An 18,534-nucleotide genomic window follows, 5' to 3' on the forward strand; every position below is an offset into this window, starting at 1 on the left:
TATAGGGAATAATGAGTATTGCAATCAACCTCTCCCAGATCATTAAATCTCAGAGAATGAGTTAAGATGTAGTCAGTACTAAAAAAAAAAAAAAGTAGCCAAGGAGTTTGTCATTAGGAGAAGGCCAGTTTTAATAAAAGGTAACAGACGGTAGGAGTAGGAGAAGGGGGAAATGATGAAGAGAAGTTTATTATTTATGGAATAAGCATTCCAGAGAGCATAGTGAAAGGGCTAATTAGTGTTTGGTTGAAAAATTATGGTGGAAGAGTTGAAGGATTTGAGGATGAAGAATCAGGTGGCTAAGGATGGGAGAGATTATGTACAGGAGTTCAGACCCACAGAGATATGAAGTATATGACCAGGTGTGAGGAAGGCACCACTTCTCTATAGAAAGTAGGTTGGAGGTTAACCTGGAGTCAAGTGGGAGGCCCTGTTTCACAAGAACTATTGCTTCCAAAGCCTGGAGATTATGCAGAAAAGGGACACAGCCAAAGATGGAAATTGAGCTTGCATGGCAGAGGGGAGAAATTCTATTCCCCTCCAGACTTTCTTAGCCACTTCCTTTTCAAAGGATTAATGTAATACAAGAAGGAAAGCATGAAGTCAGAGAGTAAGTTGTTCTTTTTTGCACCAAAGGTTTCCATACTCCATTTGGCAGATTGGGCTAACAGTAGGAGTTGGTAGTTGCCTTACACAATCACAGATGGAAGTCATTGCTATGATGTAGATGCACAGGCCTAACTCCTTGCAAATTTCATTCAGGGGAAAGTCTGTGCCTGGCAGAAAATTAAAAGTATGAGCATTTCTTCCCATGGTTTGAGATCTGCTTGTCTGAGGAGGTTGGTAATAATAATAATGTAGAAAGTGAATCCCCAATCTGAAATGCCTTTTCTAGTTTTATGAATTATTTCTACCTCTAGGAATTAGCTGTGTCCTGCCTACTAGAGCAAATTGACTGTATTAATAGTACAATATCTAGAAAAGGAATTTTATAGTCCCATCATATTCTGTAGTGGTCAGACTTAATGTGGAGTATTTTCACTTAAAGATAATAAACCTTATGTAGGGCACTGACAAACTTTTGCACAGATCTATTTAAAGATAATGAAGCAAGTGAGGTATCTATACAAGGATCACTTTCAAGATCTGGGACTACTTAACCTAGAGAAAAAATTGAGGGGATGTGAAGATTTCAAGAATTTGACATACTAGGATCCTATATACTACTTCTTGACTCCTATAAGGTATATCTAGGGAAAATGTCTGGGAATTATAGTGGCAGGTCTTTACAAAATTTGATGAAAAGTTTCTCAAATGATTAAATCCAAGTTCAAACACAATCATGGATTGTCCTTTACATTTGAATTTTGAAGGAAGATTGCATAACCACTTCAAAACTTTTTGCAGAGAGAATTCCTCTTCAGATTCAGACTGGATTAGATGACTCTGAGATTCCATTTACATTTGAGATTATATGAATACACAATTTAATACAGTTGTATATGGACATGTCTTTCTCCTTTTCCTTCTTCTCTTTCTCTTCCTCCTCCTCCTTCTCTTGCTTTTCTTCCTCTTCCTCTACTTCCTTCTCCTTCTCCCGTTAGTCCCTTAAAGAATATCATTTCAATCTGAGTGCCATTAAACATTAAACAATAGAAAAATACAATGATATCGATATAAGCATAACAATTTTATGTAGCACTTTGGGTTTTAAGAATGCTTTACATATATGTGTTATTTGTACTTGATGCACTTCAATCCTAGTAGGACCTACAGATATAACATCTTTTTTTTTTTTTATCATATCAAGAAACTAAAGTTAAGAAAGGCTTCATGATTTATGTTTTAACTGCTTTTCTTTCCAACTCTTAGAAAAAATTAATAATTTTAAAGTAATCGAATTTCTACACTTCAAAATATACTATTTTAAGTTGTGTCCTGTTTTTGCTAATAGAAATATTAAGACAAAATGGAATGTGGACAAATATGACCTATTTAAGAGACTCAACTTCAAGTTGCAACACAGAAAAGACAAGGACCTTATATTAAAAAAGAAATAAATACAGACTCATCAAAATTAGAACATTCTGAATAGGTGTTATATTTAAATTACTCCATTAGGAACACACCATTAAAGTTGCTTATGTCCACTTCATTCTGTCTCTCCAGGACAGGATAGCTCATTTTATATAACAGGAAAAAAACATCAAGGCAGTGTTTTAAATAAATGGCTCATTTAACAGCAAGTCTTAAACCATCCATCTTTAATTCAAACTTTTTTTGCTGTCTTATCAACAACACATTATACATATTCATTGAAGTATATCCACCAAAACATTAAAAACTATTAATGGTGCCATAGTAAGGATTCATATCCACATTTTCCAACTTTTTTTTTTTTTCATTTTATCATTGATGCCATTCCTAAACTTATGGGAGTGGAAGTGGCTTTAGAAGCTATTTTTTAATAACTTGAAATTTACAGAAGAAAATCTGAGGCTCCCAGAGGTCATTTGATTTACCCATAATCACAAAAATAGTAAATGCGGATTTTATACCTGTATCATTTGACTTTACAATACTCAAGAAATGATATTAATGATGCTGCCATTTTACTAGGAATGTGGGGAAAAAAGACCAGACTGTGTTTACAAATTTGTGAATAAAATTAAACTTTGTTATTTTGTTTGTTTCTGTACTTGGGAAAGAAAAAGTTTGCATAAATTTTTCACTTTGTTGAAAGATTCCTTTGACAATTGACAAAACTTGTTTTGTTTATTTTTAATTTTCTTCCTTGGGGGAGTGTGTAACCTCATTGAAAAAGGCCTTAAAAGTGCCTATAAAATCATTATTCTACTCATTTTGAGACCATTTTAAGTTTCTGAAAAAATTTTGGGCTAAATATGCCTTATCACTTCTCTCTTGCATTCTTCTGGATTTTTAGCCCAGTATCTGACACATACTAGGCATTTTTAATAAATATTTCTAGAAAATTTGTATAATGTATTAATATCTTGTTTTTCTCACGCCCCCTCCACATTTGTCAATTTTTTTTCTGTCCTATGTGGTAGTAATTCAGAACTGTTTTTATTTGCATTTCTCTAATCAATAGTGAGTTAGATATTTTTTTTTTCATATGGCTATAGTTAGCTATGATTATATCATCTGAAAATTATTTATCTTTTGATCATTTATCAATTGGGGAATGGCTTTTATTTTTATAAATCAGACTCCATTTTCCATGTGTTTTAGAAATGAGGCTTTTGTCAATGAAACTTATTTCATTTTATTTTTCAGGATTAATTTTGCTAGCTGTATTTTCTTCATTTATTCCATTCTCTTCTTTCACACTTTTTTCCTCAAAAGTTTTTGCTTCTTACTACCCTCCCCCAATCTACCCATCCTTTTATCACCTTCCCTTCTCTTATCCTCTTCCTTTCCTAATTTCTTGTAGGGTAAGATAGATTTCAATACAACTAATTGGGTGTGTATGTTATTCCTTCTTCAAGACAATTTTGATGAGATTAAGGTTCATTCACTTCTCTTTACCTCCTTCTTCTCTTCCACTGTTAATACTTTTACTTGTGATAATTTATGGCATTCTACTTCTCCCTTTTCTTTTCTCCTAGTACATTCTTCCCTTAATTTCATCTTGTAAATATCATTGTTTCACATTCAATAATTCTTGTACTCTCTGTGTATGTATAGTCCCTCTAATTGTCCTGATATGAATAAAGTTCTTGTGAGCTTTAAATATTTTCTCATGTAGCAATGCAACAATCCAACCTTAAGTACTTTATGGCTTCCCTTTCTTAATAATCTTTTTGGCCTTCTTTACATTATAGTACCTGAAATTCAAATCCAGCTCTGGTCTTTTCATCAAGAATTGAAAGTTCTTTATTTCATTGAATATTCATTTATTTTTCCCTGAAGGACTATCCTCATTTTTGCTGGGTAGATGATTCTTGGTTATAACCCTAGCTCATTTCCTCTCTGTGATATTATCTTTCAGGCTCTTTGATCTTTTAACATAGAAATTTCTAAATCCTGTGTTATCCTGACTGTGGCTCTGCTATATTTGAATTGTTTCTTCCTGGATGTTTGTGATACTTTCTCCTTGACCTGTAAGTTCTGAAATTTAGCTACGATATTTTCAGGAATTTTCATTTTTAGCATCTCTTTCAGAAAGTGACCTATGGATTCAATGAGTAGCTCTCTGTTTTTAGAATATTGAAGCAGTTTTTTCTTAATGATCTCTTGAAGAATTCTCTCCAGGCTCTTTTTTTTGGTCATGGTCTTCCAGGAAGCAAATAATTTATAAATTGTCTTTTTTAGATTTATTTGAGGCAAATAATTTATAAACTGTCTCTTTTAGATTTATTTTCCAGCTTGGTTGTTTTTCCACTGAGGTATTTCACATATTCTTTTATTTTTTCATTCTTTTAAATTTTTTTTGATGAATCTTGCTCTCTCATAGAATCAATAGCTTCCATTTGTTCTGTTCTGGTTTTTAATGTGTGATTTTCTTCAGTTAGCTTTTTTATCTCCTGTAATATCCTTTTGACAAGTTGTTTGGCTCTTAAAATTTACAAATTGTAAAACTGTGGGCTGAGATCTCTAGAACTATCCCCCCACACTATCCCCAGCTGCCATTGGTGATTCAGAGGTACTGGGGATGGGGCTTTTTTTGGTCTGGCCTTTGCTGAACTGTGTTCCACTCTTACTAGGTGTAAGAAATCTTTCTCACTTACTTTCTAAGCTGTTTTTGGCATCTGTAGACTGAGAGATCAGGAAACTGCCACTGATTTGATCACTATTCCTGGTTTTCTGGAATAAGGGGTATACTAACTAGGATTGTGCCTATTGACTTCCACTCTCTCCCTAGTGCAACAGATCTTTCCTCCTTACTTTCTAAATTGTCTTGGACTGGAAAATTGGTTTAGTCCATCTTTTTGTGGGTTCTGCTTCTCTAGAATTGTTTATGATCATTAAAAGTACTTGGAACATTTTTTTGGGGAGCTCAATCAGGTCCTTGACTTTATTTTGCCATTGGGGCTCTGCCCTACATATATAATTTCTTAAATAATATTAACATTCTATTTCCTTCATGTACAAAAATTTGCTTTTCAATTGCCTAATTTGCAAACATCAACTTTGTTTATAATTGTGTGCCAGCAAAGAAAATACTATCGTAAATATTTTGTCATATATGAATCCTTTTTTTATTCAATAACTTCATTAAGGGCAACTGTATCCAAGGTTGGTCACTTTATAATTTAAAATTGCTTTCTAAAACAATTCTACCATTCCACAAATCCACAAGCAATGCATTATTGTGCCTGTTTTTCCACAATGCCTGCAACATTTACTATCCCCATCTTTTGTCAACATCAGTTTTCTTAGTGTTGTATGGATTTGTACTTGTTTAATATTATAACATTTTCTCATTGAGTTTTTAATAGTTTGCAATTGTTTTTCTTTTGAGAACTTTTTTTAGTGCCACAAACTTGACTTTAAAAACTGTGAAGAAGCTTATATGTGTTTATAAACTAAGTCTATTACATTTTTTGCCATTGTAAAATGAATATGTTTCTCAGGAAACATAATGGTATCTTTCTCTTTAAGGCACTGAAATATTTTGTTATGATGTAGTAGTTTCAGTTCTAGTAGTAGTAGTAGAAGGAGGAGGAGAAGGAAAAAAGAGGAGGACAAGGAGGAGGAGAAGAAGGAGAAGAAGAAGAAGAAGAAGTAGTTGTAGTCGTAGTACTAATACTAGTAGTTGTTGTTGTTGTAGCAACAGCAGCAACAGCCATAGCCATAGCCATAGTCACAGCAATAATCCAGGTTTTAAATTAATTTGATTCTTGAATTGTCATCCCCAAAGAATTTATCACCTGGAGGTCTGAGTGATGCATCTTCACTTAATTTTGTTGTTTGGCTCTTAAACAGAAAATACAGATTATCAATGAAAGTTATTTTGAAGTCTTTCTAGTTTGGGAGGGTCTTTCTGTAGTTGCACTCTACAAGGATGAAAAAGCTTTCCTTTAGTCAATAACAATGTACTATAGGAATTTTGTATTTTTGGAAAAAGGAAATAGGTCTATCATGTAGAAAGAATAAGGAATTGTAAAAATTGTTAGACTTCCCAAATGATACACTCATGTCTAAAAAATGACAAATAAACATAAAGAACTTAATTGTATTGATTATATTCTCTGAATATATTTAATGGATAGAAAGCGTATAGGATGAGATGATGTGGCAGTTTCATACGGCTAAAAGAAGAAGCCATGTGGATGAGAGGAACAAAAGAAGAAAGAAGTTAGGAGAACATCAAGACAAATATATTTATAAAATATAGAAAGGTTTATGTCATTTTTCTTACAATAATCTTATTGTATCATAACTAAATTTATTTTGTCTCCATTTTTAGGAAAAAGAACTGACATCCAGAGGTCATATAGTTGATAAGTAGCAGAGCCTGCTTCTCATAGAATCTCTACAAATTGAAAAAATGATTATGTCTTGAAAGTAGATTTATTTAAATAGGAAATAATTAGAATTTATCTACCCAGATGAGTATTGCTTTCTTCAAAGTAATTGTCTCTGAAGAACCTGGTTGTTTTACAATGATTATTGCATTACCCAAAACATTTTTTGAAATTCTTTTATCATTACCTCACCAAAAAAATCATGATTTTATAGTCTCTTCTTGTAAATTCCTATAAAGGAAGTAGAAAAAAATTAAATGAAATGAACCAGTTTCAATCAACCATTGAGCAAATTTAGGGGAAAAAAACAATACCCCCTTTATGTGGGTTGCATAATAAAGAAAACTGAGTGAAATAATATTCATTTTGGCATTCTTTGGGTTCTATCACTAACATTATTGATATGAGAATAATCTGAGACTTGTTTGACATGGTGAAAGAAATAAAACTTATAGCATGATTTCTCAATCCAAAAAAAGAAAACAACTCCTGAGAGCACATCTAAGTTCCTAAACATTTAAACTAGAACATATACTGTATTATATTTTATCTCTTCAGTCATGAAGGGGAAGTAAAAGACCACAATTTTCATTAAACAGAAGATAATCATAGAAATTAAAACAACTTGCTCTAGAAATGAAAGCATTAAATCATTATGATGTTGATATAATTGGTAATAATCTTGTGTACTATGAAGATCAGTAAATAGCTAAAGTCTGACATTTTATTAAGTAACAAAAGCAGTTATCCTAAAACTATTTATCCGCCAGGGTATTTTGTTTATCTATCAAGTCTTTTTTCTTTCTACCTATCTAACCATCTATCCATCTATCCATCCATCTAGTTAGCTGGCTAACTAGCTACCTACATACCTACCTACCTATCTGTTCATTCTTTTGTTCATTCATGCATTCACTCATTTGTTTGTTTTAGTAATAGTACTCTACAGATTGGAGAAATCATAGATTTCCAAAATTTAGCAAAATGTAGGGTGAGCTGGACCTTCCTGATTTATAACTCAAATAGATCAGTTAGAAAAGACTAAACTTCAGATTTGTAACTATTATAACTGTGTGTAATTTTTATTTTGGTCAGTAAAGATGGAGCAAAATATGTCTGTTACTTGAGTGCAAATTGTTTTAATTTTGAATATGAACTTTAGAAGATTTATAGTAAATTTCAATTTAATATGTTCAACTACTATAGTTCTGTTATAAATATATCTCCTGAGCTAATATACTTCATCATGTGTTAACTACTTGGAGTTTTCAAGCTATGGTAGATTTCTTTTCTTCCCCTTTACTTCACTGCTATAGACATAGTTACTATCTGGGACTCCTAGAATGAATAGCAAAACTCACTGTGTCAGTGCTGAAATAGGATAAGGTCTTTAGTATAGATAATACTTTAGCATTTAGAAGAAAGGCCAGAAATATGATATAACTATTAAATAGAAAAAAATCTCTTCTTCACTTAGCTATCTATATTTAGTCAGAATATCATTTCATTAGATTAAAGTTCAGAATTATATTTTTAAAAACAAAAAGAAAATAATAATAATGGTAAAAAAAAGATATGTCATAAAATTGGAACTATTTTAAAAAATAATTCAGAAATTTTTTAAAGGACAACAGAATTGACAAAGGAACCAACTATAAAAAATTCATAAAAAATTAGCCAAGACAAACTAATTACCAAGGAAAAAAAAAGATCCCCCAAAGGGCAACAGACAAGAAGCAACCAGCTTACTTGCCAAAGGGAAATATGTATCCTATCGTTAACTCCAAGTTAGAGTACAAGCACTTTTGTAAAACATTCCCAAGAAAGATGATGGATAGTTATGAGCCATAATGTTTATTAAATAAGAAAGAAGATGAAGGTAAAGCCATATTAAAGAAATCATGGAAAGTTATACAACTAAGCAAATGAATCCCAAAGACTTTTAAGGACAAAAATATAAAGAGTATAAAAGAAAAAAGGGAAAAATTGTAAAAATCATTATAATTAACTTTTTTTTTCCTTCAAGGATGTTGGAGCCATAATCTAAACTCTTATATTAAAGTCTTACACATACCTATCAGTAAAAAAAAAATTAGGTTGCAAAAACAAAATGAGAAAAACAACAGGATTGAAACATATGTTTAGGGAGTAGATTTATTCAGCATTTTACCCAATTATCAAAATGTAAGAAATAAATATTAATGGAATCTGAAGAATGGAAATTTCCAAAAGCAAGAAAAAATTTTACATCTTATTTATAACAAATAAAAATAATGAGAGATTAATCATTTCTGTACTATAGTCTACTTTGCCATCTAAACAAAGTGAAATGTTAAAGCTGTATAAATCTATAGTTTGTCACATTTAATTTCTTCATTTGGATATGTGGAAATTTAAGCCAAGAAAACCTAGATTCATCTACACATGAATCAAGAATATTGTCAATCAAGTTTAGTAGAAAAGAAATTGAAATTCCCATGTGGTATTTAATAATGGAATACATCTTTTTCACAAAGATACAAAAATATAAGATTTCTTTGGTTTATTTGTTGATTACAAAAAAAAAAATCCCCTAAGTTATTTTTCTGCTGTTTATGTTATTTTGCCATTAATCCTTCAAGTTTTATCATTAAACAGGATAACAAAAATAATCTTATTTAATGACTGAAACTAAGTTAAGGGAAAAGCATAAAAAAGGAACACATAAAATCAGCAAATGTTTGTAACTGTGATAGATATTTAGTGCAGAATTCAGATTGTAGTTAGTTACACTTTCCAGATACTCTAATTTCTAAGTGACATTGTATTGATTGCATTGAGTCCTACATACTGTTGTGCTTCCTGGAAGAGATAAGTAATCTTTCAGAAAGTATGGCCTAATGATTCACACAGGAAAGACTAAGTTGATGAAAAATGTTTGTTAGCTGAATTTTAACTTGAATTTGGATAGTTAATCTTTTAAATCTTGTACATCAGTACATATAAGATAGAAAGTTTAGATGTACATTTAATTTGGCCCAAAGTTGAATGGGAGAAAGAGAGCAGGCTGAATTGTCAACAATGAATTAGCAAAGATCCTTTATTGACTTCCATGTTTCCCATGTAGGATTAGCCCATCTTTTAAATATCAACACTCCACTGGTATTGGTATTGCTATATAATGGAGAGACAGACTTGTGCTATGAAAGAGAAAAAATATTTCAATTATATGATAATAGAAAATCTCATGGTTGATATTTAATGCTCTCATACATAACAAATGATATATTGAAAAAATCAGTAGTAGAAAAGTATTTTGAAGAAATTGAATAACGAAAGGAAAAGTTAACTTGGTCTTGTGGCTAAATTCAGGGATGAAAGAGAAGTCAAAATGCTCTCTCAGTATACTTGAGATTTTAGGGGGAAAAGTCTTTGGAAAGGCCTTTAACACTTTGAAAAGTTTTGAGGACATATGGATAAGAAAAATATAAAATGGGCAGGTGTAAACCAGTTATGATTCGCTTCAGTGGAAGGAACATCCTTATAATGATCCATTTGAGTATTTTGGAGATTTCTTCTTACTTAATCATTGCAGAATATTTAGCTTTTCTCCCTTCTTCTACCTAAATAATCTTTAAACTCACTCCAATACAATATGTTAGGTATTTAGTAGCCTTCTATGTGTTTACCTGAGAATAATTACCTCAAAACAATATCATTTATATCTGCTTTACTTCAATTTCCAAACAAATGGCTCATGAATTTTTGGAACATAATTCATTTGCAAATTTAGGGACCACTTATATGACAATGAATTTAAATATGAACCTTGATGCAGAATTAATTTTAATGTTAAAAAATGGGCATATATAATTTTGTTTTCCTACTGTTTTATTGGTTAGTCATTTCCAATTATATCCAACTTTGTGACCTCATCTGGGTTTTCCTTGGCAAAGTACTGGAGATTTTTGCCATTTACTTCCTAAGCTCATGAGGAAACTGAGGTAAATAGTTTCTTCCCAGACTCACACAGTCCCAGACCAAATTTAAATTTAGGATTATGCGTCTTCCTGACTCCAGACCTAGTATTCTACTCACATCCCACCTAGCTATACCTTTTTATATTGTATTGTTTTTGACAAATATATATATATATATATATATATATATATGTTTATTAATTACCTAATGTTTGGGGGGCTGACTAAGCAATTTCATATACATTTAGTAGAAGGTGATTATATTCTTAAGAAATATTGGATATAAAGAATCCAAGAAGCATGGAAAAAACTTATTTTAAATTAAATAATAAAATAAGCAGAACCAGGAAAATAGTATACATAACAACCATGACACCATTTATAGGAAAACAAAACTGAAAATAAAATTTAATACTGTAAAACTATATTGATTCAGTCCCAGAGAAGACCTGAAAAAATCCTAAATGTTAAAGTAATTTTTTGTTTGTAATCTCATTTATAGGGAATGACTTTCTTGGTAGCAGTATAGAGAAAAGTCTAATAATAAATAAATATAGTGTAAAAGGAGAAAAATGAAAATTATATATACATCCTTATACATTGGGTGAATACACACATGTAAAACACATACATAAAATGTATATGTATATACATTCATGTAAGTGGATATATACCCATTTTTGTTGTTAGAAATTAAGGCTTTATAAAAAAAAAAAAGCTTGTTCTAGTTTAAACAATATTGCAATATGTGAAATGTAGCCAATAATATAGAGTGACTCATCTGAATGATACAACTGATTACCCTATATTTGCTAGATTCACTGATGAATTATTCTAGTTCAATAAGATACAATATTTTTTAATTTTTATTTTCAAAATATATGCATAGAATGTCTTCAATATCACCCCTGAAAAACCTTGTGTTCCAGTTTTTTTCCTTCCCTTCCCTCCCACCTCCTCCCCTTGATGACAAGTAATCCAATATGTTAAACATGTGCAATTCTTAAGACATAATTCTTAAAGAGAGTTCAGTGAATTCTATAATTTATATATACATATAAAGGCTTATATATGGGTGTATATATATATATATATATAAATTTACTTTCAGATGACTTCATATAGATTCCACCAATTCCTTATTTACCATCATTAACCTTTGTTTTTCTTCTCAAAGCAAAAAAAAAAAAAAAATCCAGCAAAAATAATTTCCCTAAATTTCTCCAGAAATTCACAATTCTTGAAAGTCAGAAAAGTTCTTACAATATGTTGCCAAAATCTCTTCTGTTCTTCCATAAGTCTATTTCCTCTTGCCTTTTTATAAGTGGAGATGGAGAACAGCTGGCTACTGACAAGCTTTCATTTGTTTTCAGAAACTGTTGTTTTCCCCACTTAGTCTTCTTTCTTCCAACATGTTTCACATTTCATTCCTTTCCCCACCTGAGCACTGGATGTTTTTCAACGTTTCCAATTAAAATTTTAGTGTTAGAAAATTTGAAATTTAAATTTTTAGGATTGTTTCATAAACCGGTTTAAATAAATGTGTGTACCTATGTATATTTGTATGAATATCGATACATACATATATATATGGATGCATGCATATATACATACATATTCATTCTTCTCAAGGCTTTTATCACACATTTTGTTTAAACTATGAAAATTAGAAACATTCAAAGAAGAAATAATAAATATATTTTAATGTCTTTTAAATATATCTTATTTACATAGATATGTAAATCTTTTATTTACATAAAGTTATAGACTTGAGAATTGGTCAAAGACACATGGACATATTCCCTTCATTTGAGTGTAATTAGGCTTCCTTTCCACTAACCCTGCTGGAACATTTGTATTTTCAGTGTTTATAAAATGAACAAATTTCTTCATGATCTGTAATTATAAAGATGACCTTTTGAAAAATCATCAAGACTCACATTTTAGAACATGAATGAATGAAAGTGACTATAAAACACTAGACTTCATTTGAATATGAAAAGATTTATCCTGTCTGCTCAGAAGGGAAGCATCCTCAAGGGCTGATTTCCTGAAGCCTCACCATCATTAACTTGGGCCCCATTGTCCTACACCTGGCTGCTTTCACTAGCCTGGATACTAGCATTTACTAGAGGACTGGAACCAGATGCAGCAAGCAGGAAAGATGTCACATGCCATGTGGGATGGTAATATAGTGCACCTGACAACTGGCAGAGCCTTTGGAAATGAGGCTTAATGGTAAAATGAGTGCAATTAAGTGTGCTGTTACATCTCTGCTGTCCCAGAGTATGAGGATGCTTAATGTGAGTCATCAGCCCCATTCCAAGCTCCAGACACTTAGAAACTGAATGAGCACAAATAGGAAATTCCTCAGTAAATCAGAAACACAAAAGGAATTTACAAATATGAAAAGCAATCTCTCTCTTGTTCTCTCTCTCTCTCTCTCTCTCTCTCTCTCTCTCTCTGTTTCTCTGTTTCTCTCTGTGTGTCTGTCTTTCTGCCTATCTCTCTCTTTCTGCCTATCTCTCTCTTTCTTTCTCTGTCTCTGTCTGAATGTCTTTCTTTCGGTCTATCTGTCTCTCCCTCCTGGCTTCTTTTCAATAATACAGCTTTATTGTATGTAGTGCAATAATGCTGAGTCTTCTTCGATTGAATCTTATTGTTTTTGTTATATTTTGACTTCCTTATAACATTGCATCATATAGTCAGGATACTCTAAAACATTTCTGAGTTTTCTTGCTCACAGAGTTCTTGTAACTCCACTTCCAAACTCAAAACAATATTGTTTAATCTGAGCTAAGAAATGACCCTACATTGACCAACACAATAGCTCCAATCTGACCATCATTTCTAAAGAAATCGATAGTACCAAGAGTCACAGTCTGGGATTGCAGAAATTGCCTGTTTCAACAATCAAACAATCCCAAAGAGCTAGGACATCATTTTGTGCTTTTGCTGATCAATTATTGTCTTTATATAAAGAAAGTTGGTTCTAAGGAATGGGATAGGGAGAGAGTACATTCTAGGGTGAGAGAGAAATGTAAACTTTCACAACAGGCAATAAAAATATAAGTTTAGCTTTTAGAGAGAATAAAACAAGAACGGGAAAGTAACACATTCTAAACAGTGAAAAGAAAATAAGAGAAATCAGACACATTTTCTCAAGAACAACATAAAATAAATCTATAGAAAAGATATGAGTACCTGTCTTAAAAGAAACAGCAAAGACAGAATCAAAAGTCCTTAACCATCATGGGTTCAAGTCTTTCCATTGGAAATTATTTCTGAAGAATGTACTCAGTTTACGTAAAGTTTTCCAAATTATCTGTACTTTCAGAAATAATTTGAACCAGATTAAAAGCAAGAATGACTGGATAAATGAGAGGATACAATTCAAATCCAACAGATCAGTGATGAACAGAACCAGCTACACTCAGTGAAAGAATACTGAGAAATGAGAGTGGACTGCTTGCATTTTTGTTTTTCTTCCCTTTTTACTTTTCTAAATCCGATGTTTCTTGTGTAACAAGAGAACTGTATAAATATGTACACATATATTGTATTTTAGATATACTTTAACATGTTTAACATGTATGAGACTGTCTGCCATCTAGGGGAGGAGGTGGAGGGAAAGAAGGGAAAAGTTGGGGCAGAAGTGATTACAAGGGTCAATGTTGAAAAATTACCCATGCATATGTTCTGTCAATAAAAAAGAAGAAATAAACAATACATATTATGATTTCATATTACCATTTCAAACTTTAGCATTCAATCCCAGAGTATTTGAAACCTCATTATCACATGTAATATATGCAAGAATATTTCTCTTCATTAAATGGTGAGAATCAATATGTAATAATAAAGTTCAATACTTTATCATATGACCCATAATGTTCATATGATTGAAAAAAACAACAAAGAAAAATCTAGTATATGCTAAAACCCAATTAAAATAAAAGAGGTTATCATATGATTGAAGTCTTTACAATGAGGTTTCCAGGAAGCTCAGTAGAATTTCCTCACAAAAAGCTTTAAGAAGAATTCTTCTTTTTGACTCTCTACAATATTTCTCAGTAAAAATCACCTTTATCCTCTCCCTGAGAATAAATTAAACAAAACTGATTAGGATACAATCACACACTTACCTGTGATGAAAGAAGAATGAAGAAATTCACTACTAGATTTATCAGAAGAAAATGTGTATGGTGCCTCTTGCAGCAGATGGCCAAATTGATGAGTATTTCAAGCATTTTACATACAACAATTTAGGTACAAATTCTGCTTTTTTGTTAAATAGGTTAACTTAGCAAATTTCAATAAAGATGTGAGTATGAACTGAGAAGAAATACTTCTCAGATTCTAGTCTTTGTTCTATTTTGTATCGATGCAGGAAAATCTGGTTGATGCTAAAACTTATTTTTAACTCTGTGATTGAGACTAAAATTCAGAAACATATTGATTTGTGTATTCATCTCATAATATATGAGCAGTGATTGTCTTTCACTTTTTTTACTCACATGAACAGTATTCATTATAGTCACTAAATAAATAAAGCCTAACACCAATACCATTGAATACCTTTTTTTTGTTCCCTGTGATAGAGGTTATGATATTCTCTTGCTTATTGCATATTAATTAGTAGAATGATAAACAGTCTGCATATGGTCCTTCTTTCACACCACTGAGACCCACGCCATAAAATGCTATATCACCCTTTTCAGCATTTATTTTCTTCTTTTTCTTCTTCTCCATATGGCATTCTAAAATAGCTTTTTGACAAATATTCATTATGCTCCTGTCTAGCTTACTGATTCAGCTGAATGATGAATTAAAAACTCTTATTAGCAAACAGGCCCCAGCTGATTTCACATCTGAAGAGACTCCAAAGCATGCAATTTCTACCCAGGTCCATTGTCCCACTCACTCATTTGTCTCCATTTCTGACTCCCGTTGAAAGTAGAAATCAAAGATTAATTTGGGCAGGAAAGAAGTCTGTAGGTACAAAGCCTTTATTATTTTCAAGTCAATTCAATAAGCATTTATAAAGCACCTTCATTGTTCAAAGCTCATCTGGATATTGGGGATTCAAAGACAAATTTAAATAGTCCCTGCCTTCAAGGAACTTATATTAAGGACTTAACCATATAAATGTAGGTGATACTAAAATAAAGTGCACTTTTTGTTAGAAAGCAAAAAGATGACAATCCTAGGTATACCTGCCACTTCTTCCAATGATTGACAAGTTGGATCATATATTTAGAGGTAGAAAATGGACCTTTGAATGCAGGAGATTGAATCCTCCCATTTTATAAATATCAACATAAAAGCAAAGAGATTAAATAATCTATCGATGTGTACTCAAGTATGAATTGGATGGGTTAGGATTAGAACTTTGTAAATTATGTGGCACAGATGTCTGAAATGAATTTAATTATTAATCCTAATGATAAATTTATAGTTAATTTCAGATGGAGTAAATGAATTGTCCCATTAGCTTAATTTATATTATATATATATATATATATATATATATATATATATATATATATACTTTATCCATAAATAATAAGATAGAAATTTCAGTAGATAGGTTTCTACAAAGTATTTTGTTGATTCAGAAGAGGAACCAGTCCAGAGAGATATCATATCATATGCTCTAGGGTTTATTATAATGTATATAGGTTACACTTCTTACATAGTTTAGATAAAACTAGCCAGAATCTATCTCTGAATGTGGTTTTTTGTAATTCCTGGGGCCTATGGAAAATAATCATTCCTTTGAGATAAACATATACTGAAACATCTACCTTTCATATTCCCTTTATTATAGATATGACACTATGTTCTAGAAGATCATAAGTTTAATTAAGTTCTATTGATTTCAGAGTAGACCTAATGATGAATTGAAATGTAATCATATGCTACATATTCATATGCTAAAACATTGAAATGTCTAACTTCTAATAAGGTCAACAAAGCCAGCCTTTGATTCCCCATGTTCTATAAGAAGAAAGAATATAACTTTATACTAATTTGAACTCAACAAACATAATAAAAATATAATGGATAGAAAACAATGTGTTAGATTTTAGAAAAATAAAGCCCAAAGTAAAACAATCTCTGCAACTTAAGGTCTTTACATTCCATAGGAAATGATAGATTGGTAACTAGTGATGATCCAAATGTGGAAAGACTTCTCATAAGAGGTGACTTAAATTGAACCACAACTAATAGAAGTTGGAACAATATATTCCAGTCATGGGAACAATCTTTAAAGTCAGATTTAAAAGACAAGTAGTAGGTTGATTGGAATTTAGAGTGCATGAATGTGAGTGATATCAAATAAGTTTAGAAGGTAGGCTATCTCAGATCTATGGAGAAGGAAGGAATTTGTGGCCAAAGAAGAGCTAAAGTACATTATGGAATGCAAAATAGAAAATTTTCATTATATTAAGTTCATTTTCTTTTGTACAAACCAAACAAATGCAGGCAAGATTATAAGGGAAGCAATAAACTGGGAAAATATTTTTACATCCAAGGGTTCAGAAAAATGCATCATTTCTAAAATATATGGAGAATTAACACAGATGTACAAGAATTCAAGCCATTCTCCCATAGATAAATGATCAAAGGATATGAACAGATAATTTTCAGATAAAGAAATTAAAACTGTTTATAGTCATATGAAAAAAATGCTCTAAATAACTATTGATGAGAGAAATGTGAATTAAGACAACTCTGAGGTACCACTACATACCTCTAAGATATGTTAAGATGGCAGGAAAAGATAATGATAAATGTTGAAGGACATGTGGGAAAACTGGGACACTGATACATTGATGGTAGAATTATGAACTGATCCAACCATTCTGGAGAGCCATTTGGAACTATGCCCAAAGTCTTATCAAACTGTGCATACCCGTTGATTCAGCAGTGTCTCTACTGGACCTGTATCCCAAAGAGATCATAAAGGGGGGAAAGGGAGCCACATGTGCAAAAATGTTTGTGGACTCTTGGTACTTTGCTGAAATTATTGCTTGTAGGTGTCAGTCCCAAGGTAAAAAAGAATACTAGTACACTAGAACTTGTAGGCAGATTGGAGCAGACTCTCCTCACAGTTCCATGGAAGAAAAGGGTGATTGGGATCACTCACAGACAAGAACACAGACCATCTCCTTAGATAAAACCATGTTGGAAAAACTGAATATTTATAAGTTCCTAGAAGTATCTCTGAAAATAGATGTACAAAACTGCTGCTTGGGAAAGTATGCCCTCCATGCTAGAAGCAGAACCTTTCTTTAACAGAGAGATAAGAGTCAAAAAATAGTCTGGGAAAATGACAACAGAAAAAAAATTCCGACCATAGAACATTTCTATGCTGACAAGGAAGATCAAAACATGTACTCAGAAGGGCAAAACAAACTCAAAGTTTATACATTCAAAGTCTCTAAGGAAAAAATGTGAATTGGTCTCAGATCATGGAAGTGCTCAAAAAAATTTTTGAAAATCAAATACGTAAAGTAAAAATTGGAAGGGGAAATGAAAGAGATGCAAAAAATGGGAAAAAATTAGTTAATAGCTTGGTAAAGGAGACACAAAAAATACTAAAGAAAATAACACATTAGGCCAAATAGTAAAAGGAGATATTTTTAAAATGAAGAGAAGAATGCCTTAAAACACAAAACTAGCCCAGTGGAAAAAAGAAGCACAAAAATTCATTGATAAAGAAAAAAAAATAATCCTTAAAAAGTAGAATTTGCCAAGTGGAAAAGGAAGTGTTAAAGCTCACTGAAAAAAAAAAAAATTCCTGAAGAATTAGAATTAAGCAAATGCATGCTAATGATTATGAGAAATAAAGAAACAATAAATCAAAACCAAAAGAATGAAAAGATTAATACAATATAAAATATCTCATTGCAAAGATAGCTAACCCAGAAAATAGATACAGAAAAGATAATTTTTAAATTATTGGACAAGTTAGCTGCCTCCAACTACATATGTGAGTTTAAGGTACCTACAAGGAATGTACTTGAACAGATACAGGTAAAGATGACAATAATTCTAGACTCCCAGAATAGCCCAAC

Source organism: Sarcophilus harrisii, chromosome 4 (genome assembly GCF_902635505.1).
Source record: "Sarcophilus harrisii chromosome 4, mSarHar1.11, whole genome shotgun sequence".
In the NCBI taxonomy this organism is placed as follows: domain Eukaryota; kingdom Metazoa; phylum Chordata; class Mammalia; order Dasyuromorphia; family Dasyuridae; genus Sarcophilus; species Sarcophilus harrisii.